Source organism: Otolemur garnettii, unplaced genomic scaffold, assembly GCF_000181295.1.
Source record: "Otolemur garnettii isolate 467f Iridium unplaced genomic scaffold, OtoGar3 scaffold00021, whole genome shotgun sequence".
Classification (NCBI taxonomy): Eukaryota; Metazoa; Chordata; class Mammalia; order Primates; family Galagidae; genus Otolemur; species Otolemur garnettii.
Genome location: NW_003852416.1, coordinates 20,237,463 through 20,245,099, shown reverse-complemented (window position 1 = coordinate 20,245,099; position 7,637 = coordinate 20,237,463). Strand labels below are relative to the sequence as shown.

The 7,637-nt window shown below is 39.0% G+C and overlaps 1 non-coding gene across 1 annotated transcript; it reads left to right on the top strand.

Annotated features, from left to right (window-relative positions):
• Positions 1-7,246: 7,246 nt before the first annotated feature.
• On the top strand, positions 7,247-7,353 carry LOC111724317. The gene has a single exon (XR_002772634.1). It is a non-coding gene; the product is annotated as a U6 spliceosomal RNA (small nuclear RNA).
• Positions 7,354-7,637: the final 284 nt, after the last annotated feature.

Genomic DNA, 7,637 nt, shown 5'->3' with positions numbered 1-7,637 from the left:
AAAAAAAAAAAAAAAAAGTATCTGTGGGTTGAAAGTGCTCCCAGATGTCTGGCAAAAACAAATTTATATTATTTTATGGAGGACTTACTTTTTTTTTAATGATCCTGAAATTTTAGAAGGAAAGGCCTCTCAAAGAAGTCTCAAAGATGAGTTCCCAGAAATATAATCTCACTGCAAAAATTCACAAAAACACATAAAAAAATAAAGAACCATGAGTGAGAAAGAATAGGAAAAAGCTCATAAAGTTTAGATATTTGGATCATCTGGCACAGAATTTAAAATAAATATTTTAATACACTTTTTAAAAAGTAGAAATTGAAAATGTGCCTATAAAAGTCACAATAAGGATTACAAAATAAGCAGATAAAACTTATTGCAATGAAAATGTAATAACTGAAATTTAAAGCTCAATGGATATGTTAATGCAGATAATAAGTCAAGAAAACTGAGAGACAGCTGAGCAAAATTATCCAGAATGAATTGCAGAGAGACAAGGATATGCAAAAGACAAAAAGGAAGTAAGGGAAGATAGAAAGGAAAAGTATTAGTAGAGATTCAATTATAATTCGAGAAGAAGTGGAGAGAGATGACAGGCAATTGCAGTATTTGAAGGAAATGGCTGAGAATTTCCTAGCAGTAGTAAAAACGTACCAAGCCACAGATTCAGGGAACCTAACAAATCACAAGAAGTTTAAGTAAAAAGAAATTCATCTTTAGAAACAGCAGAGCAGAAATGCAGAACATTTAATGCAAAAAAGATATTAAAAGCAATCAGGAAGTCGGTACTGTTCTTTCAAAGGAAAGATTATTAGACTTACAAATGACCTTTTTTTGGACAGGGTCTCACTCTGTCTTCTGAGCTAGAGCAGTGGCATCATCATGGCTCACAGCAACCTCAAACTCCTGAGCTCAAGTGATCCTTCTGCCTCAGCCTCCTGAGTAGCAGGGACTACAGATACATGCCACCATTGCCTGGCTAATTTTTTCTATTTTCAGTAGAGATGGGTCTTGCTCTTGCTCAGGCTGGTCTTAAACTCCTGACCCCAGGGAATCTTTCTGCCTTTGTGGGGTGAATTCCCACATAAAATTAAATGAAATGTGCTCTTTTAATTCCATAAACTGAGCAAAAAGACTTGTAAGTATTGTGTGTTTTTGTCAAAGCCTAACAACCTGGGAAAGCATGATGGGGCCTGCAGGCAAGGCATAACAACCTCCTGCATAGAACCCTGACTATGCAGTCAGTCAGCCTGCCAGATCCCATCTGTGCAGGAAACATGGCTCAAAGGTTGACGTGAGTAAAAACTTGATTGTAAAAGCGGAGCCCGGGGTGGGGGTGGGGGGGTGGGTGGGGGGAGCTTCCAAAACCACAAGAATATAGAGTCAATAAGCCTATTTCTCGGAAACTTGATTGAGTACATGGAAGAAAAAAAGTTTTACTCTCCTGTTTGTCCTGACTTTTAACTTTGACAATGGAAGTCAGATAATGTAGGGTTGTTTTAGGTCTTTAGAGAGGAATAGCCTGAGGCTAGTCTTAAGATGGTTATCTTACTTCCCCAGACTATCTGTTTTTTCTATAGTTTAAGATAAGATTATTGATCAATGTGGTATATGTGATTAGTTTACTATAAAAGATGATCATTGAATAAAGACATTTTGCTACTGCCACCCAGAGTAGTAGTCGTTTCTGGCTTTCATACAATTCCAGAAGCGAGCTTGCACCCACAGCCAAACTGTCCTTCTCTCCCCCGAGAAATCACCACCCAACAATTGGCGTAGTCAACATGCCTTGGCCTCCCAGAGTGCTGGGATTACAAGCATGAGCCAGAGCCACTGTGCCCGGTCTACAGCAGACATTTTAACAGGAATGATGAAAGCTATAAAACAATGGAATTATATCTTTCATATGATCAAATAAAATAGCTCTAAAGCAAAAGTGATATATTCAGTGAAACTATCTTTCAAAAACAAGAATGAAATAAAAATATTTTCAAACAAAATCTGAGAAAATTAGTTACCAACAGATGTTCATTACAGGAATTCTAAAGGATGTACTTCAGATAGAAGGAAAACGGTCTGTCTTTAAAGACAAAACATAAAATAATTAGCAAAGAAAGTGGTAAATATGTGAGTGAACCTGAAAAAGCAATGACTAGATGAAACAATAATGATGGTGCCTTGCGGGGTTTAAATAAAGCAAGATAGAACTAAAATGCAAAACAATAAAAGCATACATGTTGGAAGGGAGTATCAGGTGGGAGGACCAGATGTCAGTTCTGTTTTCCCTGGTTCTTGGGTGCTAGTAATGAAGAATGGTTACTGGTACCAAGTCAATAAGCAAATGTGCAGACCAGGCAGGTGCCACCAGGCAAAGTGCCAAAGTTTATTGAAGCATAGTATGTTCCAGAGAAGGAACAGGTCAACACCTGCAAGTGGAGGAGACTTTGAATTGAAAAACCAAATATAGAAAGGATAGTAAACTCTGAATGACATTTACAGAAGAAACAGAAAAGGTAACCAAAGTTCTACCCCTCAAAATAATGATACTAGATTCAGATCATTTTACGCATTGATCTTAACAAATCTTGAAGTGGGTGGTGCCTGTGGCTCAAGGAATAGGGTGCCAGCCCCATATGCTGGTGGTGGTGGGTCAAACCCAGCCTCAGCCAAAAACTGTAAAAAAAAAAATCTTGAAGGAAATGATAATTTCACATTGTATTATAATCTGTATCAGGGCTCAGATGAAAGATAAAAGAAAAAGATGAAAGTCTTCCAATTCATTCCAGAAATTTAGTGCAGTCCTACTACCAACACCAAACAGATAGCATTTTTTAGAAGGATAGGCCAATTTTATCTGTCCTTGTAGATGAATAGCCAGGATGACATGCCAGCAAAGTAATCCAGCAATGTAGTAAAATAATAATATCATGGACCAAGAAAAGTTTATCCCAGGAATGTATGGATGGTTTTAAATTAGGAGCTATATTAATATAATTCACTACATTAGCATTTTATTTATTTATTTATTTATTTTTTGAGACAGAGCCTCAAGCTGTCCCCCTGGATAGAGTGCTGTGTCATCACAGCTCACAGCAACCTCCAACTCCTGGGCTTAAGTGAGTATCCTGCCTCTGCCTCCCAAGCAGCTGGGACCACAGGTGACCACCACAATGCCCGGCTATTTTTTGGTTGCAGCCATCATTGTTTGATGGGCCCGGGCTGGATTCAAACCTGCCACCTTAGGTGTATGTGGCTGGCACCTTAGCCACCTGAGCCACAGGTGCTGCACCTACATTAACATTTTAAAGAAGATCCATTATCATTCCATTAGATACCCCCAGTACAATACAATAAGATTAAAAACCATTACATATTTTTCAAAAATTTGGCAGAAATATTAAGAAAGTGCATAAGCCTCATAAAGGATTCACCACCACCACCACCACCACAACAAAATATATATATATATATATATATATTTTAAGACTAGTCAAGTGAAACAGTGCGAGTAGAGAAGGGACAAAGGAATCTGTAACTGGTTGTGATCAATTCATTGTAAACACCAGGGCACTCGGACCAGCCACCAAAAATCTTATTTAATGATGAAATATTGCATTTCCTCTATAATAAGATAAGATTAGGAGGCCCACACTACTACTAACATTGTATTCAAGTTTGGTCAATGCAATGGAAGAAGAAAAAAGATCAAGAAATCTAAATACTGAAAAGGAAAGGCAATTTGATGATACCTACTCAAATTTTAAGTAGATAGATCTACAAGTTTTAGATGGCCAGTTGAACACATGTTCTTTTTTGCTCTTACTACTGGAACCCCATCCTATTAAACTGATGACAAATAACATGAATAAATAAAATGAACACAAGTGAAAATAATGAAGGGATCTGATTTCAACCAACATTATTTTTCTCTTGAGATAGAGTCTCACTCTGTCACTCAAGCTAGTGTGCTGTGGCATTATAGCTCACAGCAACTCAAACTCCTGGGCTTAAGCAATCCTCCTGCTTTAGACTTCCAAGTAGCTAGGACTACAGGTGCCTGCCACAACACCTAGCTAACTTTTCTATTTTCAATAGAGACAGGGTCTTGCTCTTGCTCAGGCTGGTCTCAAACTCCAGCTGAAGCAATTCACCCACCTCAGCCTCCCAAAGTGCTAGGATTATAGGTGTGAGCCACTGCACCCAGCCAAAAGATTTTTTTATTTTTAGTTATTAATATTATAGGTACATAATAGTTGTGTTTATAAAGTACTTGTGAGGTTTTAATACAGGCATAGAATGTGAATTAATTGTATCAGGATAATTGGAGTATTCATCCCCTCAGGCATTCAACCCTCAGGCATTCATTTCTTTGTGTTAGGAACATTCCAATTTCACTCTTTTAGTTATTTTAAAATACATCCTAACTTATTGCTGATTATGGTCACTTTGCTGTGCTATCAGACATTGTTCATTCTATCTAACTGTATTTTAGTATCCATTAAAAAAGTAATATATACTTTGTTTTGAGTTGAATTTTGTCCCCTCTCCAAAATATATTTAAGCCTTAGAATGTGATTTTATTTAGAAATAGAGTTGTTGTAGCTATAATTGGTCAAGTTAAGATAAGGTCATGCTGGGTAGGTTTTGTAATTTAATTTATTTATTTACTTTATTTATTTATTTATTTTGCAGTTTTTGGCCAGGGCTGGGTTTGAACCTGCCACCTCCGGCATATGGGTCAGCGCCCTACTCCTCCGAGGCACAGGCACTGCCACTGGGTAGGTTCTTAATCCAGTATGATGGTGTCCTTATAAGAAGAAAGGGACACAAAGACACAGACACACAGGGAGAATACCATGTGATGACAGAAGCAGAGATTGAAGGGCTGTGCCTATAAGCCAAGGAATGCTAAGGATTGCCAGCAATACCAGAGAAAGTCTTGGAACAGATTCTTCCTCTGAACCCCTAAAGAGGAGCCAATTCTGCTGATGCCTTAAGCTTGAATTTCTGCCTTCTAAACTATGAGTGTAGCAGGAAACTGATGCAGACAGAAGACTCCAAGCACCAGTTGATTAGAGGAAGTGGGTTCATTCGGCCAGGGGTACTCCGAACACCAGTGTGTTTCCCAAAACCAAGCCCCCCGACTCAATCTCTTGCCTCTCTTTTATCCACTTTTCAGGACGGGAGTGCACATGAGGGTCATAAAACAGAGAGAGACATGATATCATCCTCAAGGTCCCGGGCTCAAGGGGGGGAAGGTCAGATTTGCCCATGTCCTTGAGACCGGTCAGACCACCTGCCCTCAAAGTCAACAGAAACCCAAGGAAGTTACTAGGTTACAATCTAAGCCCCACATATGTCAAGGGAGAAACATACAGAAAACAGAAACACCTGCAGCTTGGCTGAGGCCTACACAGGATGGCTAGGATAGATTCTTTTAGTTCTGCTTTTACTTTCTTGCCTCATGAGAGGACACATTCCATTTGTTTTAAGCCTCCTGGTTTGTGGTGTTTTGTTATGTAACTAATAGACATTTGCACATGAACTTTATGGACACCCTGTATATCACAGAAATTATTTTTTATTTTTTGGACACAGTATCACTCTGTTGCCTCATGCTAGAGTGCCCTGGTGTGCAGCAACCTCAAACTCTTGGCTTTAAGTGATCCTGTTGCCTCAGCCTCCTGAGTAGCTGGGACTGCAGGTGCCTGCCCCAACACTGGCTAATTTTTCTATTTTTAGTAGAGATGGGGTCTCACTCTTGCTCAGGCTGGTCTCGAACTTCTGAACTCAAGCAATCCACCTGCCTTGACCTCTCAGAGTGCTAGGATTATAGGTGTGAGCCACCGTGCCTGGCCCAAATTAGTTTTCTACATCAATTACTTCTGTCTCCATCATGGCATGTTGTTTCCAAGTTGAGCATCCTCAAAAAGACAGTGGAAATGAAACAGTAAAGTAAAAAAAGGATGGGTTAACCAGGACCCTTCAGTCATTAATTACTTTCTGCCTAGACTGTCCTCACAAGGAGAGGGAATTCTGAGTAGAAGTCAATGACTGTGAAAAGGAATTATTGACACAAGTTATGTTATTCAACGTTAAACTCTCTCAGGCAGCTATCAGTTCCTGAAGTGGATGCATCTGTTTGGGGTTGTGCAAAGATACGCTCAGGTTCAATCCCATCCATCTGCTGCTGTAGGGCTTCTAGTTCCTCTAAATTCTTCTCTCCTTTGTTACCTATTTTAGGAAGAATTTTTCTACCTCATGCTTCTCCTTTCTGTTCTCCACATTTTTCTCCTTTTGAAAAAAAAATACATGGAATATTTTAGAGACCCTGAGAAACTCAAGTTGACAGAGATGCGTTTTCCTTTCTGCTTCTCTCTCATTCAAATTCCCAGGGAAGGAAACCTGCTTGGCTCAACGGGGGAGAGCACCCATTTAGTTGTAAGCATTTGTGGGGAGGGTGAGGGGTGGTGGAAGGCTGGCATGTAGTACAAAATCACTGCTAGGTAAAATAGCCTGTAGCAGTGCTCATTAAGATACTCCAATGCACTCTACTAAAGCCATTAGATACAATAATTCTCTTTTTCCTTCTCTCTCTCTCTCTCTCTTTTTTTTTTTTTTTTTTTTGAGGCAGTGTCTTGCTCTGTTACCCCAGCTAGAATGTAGTAGGTTTATGATAGTTCACTGCAACCTCAAACTCTTGGGCTCCAGCAATCCTCCTGCCTCAGCTTCCCAAATAGCTGGGACTATAAGGTGCACAACAACCATGGCCTAGCTAAGTTTTCTACTTTTTGTAGAAACTAGGTCTCACTTTGCTCAGGCAGGTCTGGAACTCCTGGTCTCAAAAAATCCTCCCACCTCGCCCTCCCAAAGTGCTAGGATTACAAACATGAGCCACTGTTCCCATCCTAGTTGTAATAATTCAATGAAAAACCTTATATACACATCTTGATAAACATCTGATTACTTCCTCAGGATAAATTCCTAAAGATGAAATTATTGGGTCAAAGTGTACTAACAAAGGTTGTTTTTTTTTTTTTAATGCTGCATTCGACTAATAAAGTTTTAAATTCATGTTATCAAATTCATTTCAAAAACATTGGATTAATTCATGCTCCCACTAGCAGTCTATAAAACAATCATTTGACAAAACACAATACCTTTGCTAATATTGGATCTCCTTGTTCTCAAACTTTTGCCAATTTGATAAGTGAAGATGCTGGTTCATTATTTTAATCTGCCTCTTGCAGTGCTTGCTTCTGCGACATATATACTAAAATTGGAATGATACAGAGAAGATTAGCATGACCCCTGTGCAAGGATGACATGCAATTTCGTGAAGCGGTCCATATTTTTAAGCCTTTATTGGTGATAAATACAGTAGTTCCCCCTTATCTGGAGTTTCGCTTTCCATGGTTTCAGTTGCCTGCAGTCAACTGTGGTCTGAAAATATATGGAAAACTCCAGAAATAAATAATTCATAAGTTTAAAGAAAAAAAGATCTGCTTGTTGTAATCAGTGAAGCTGAATAAATCTAATTTCATCCTCTTGTCTTCACTACCATAGTTCAGCCGTTGTCTTTTCTCACTTGGATTTCTGCAAGTGGCCCTAAATTATCTCTGTCTTCCATGTCATCCTCA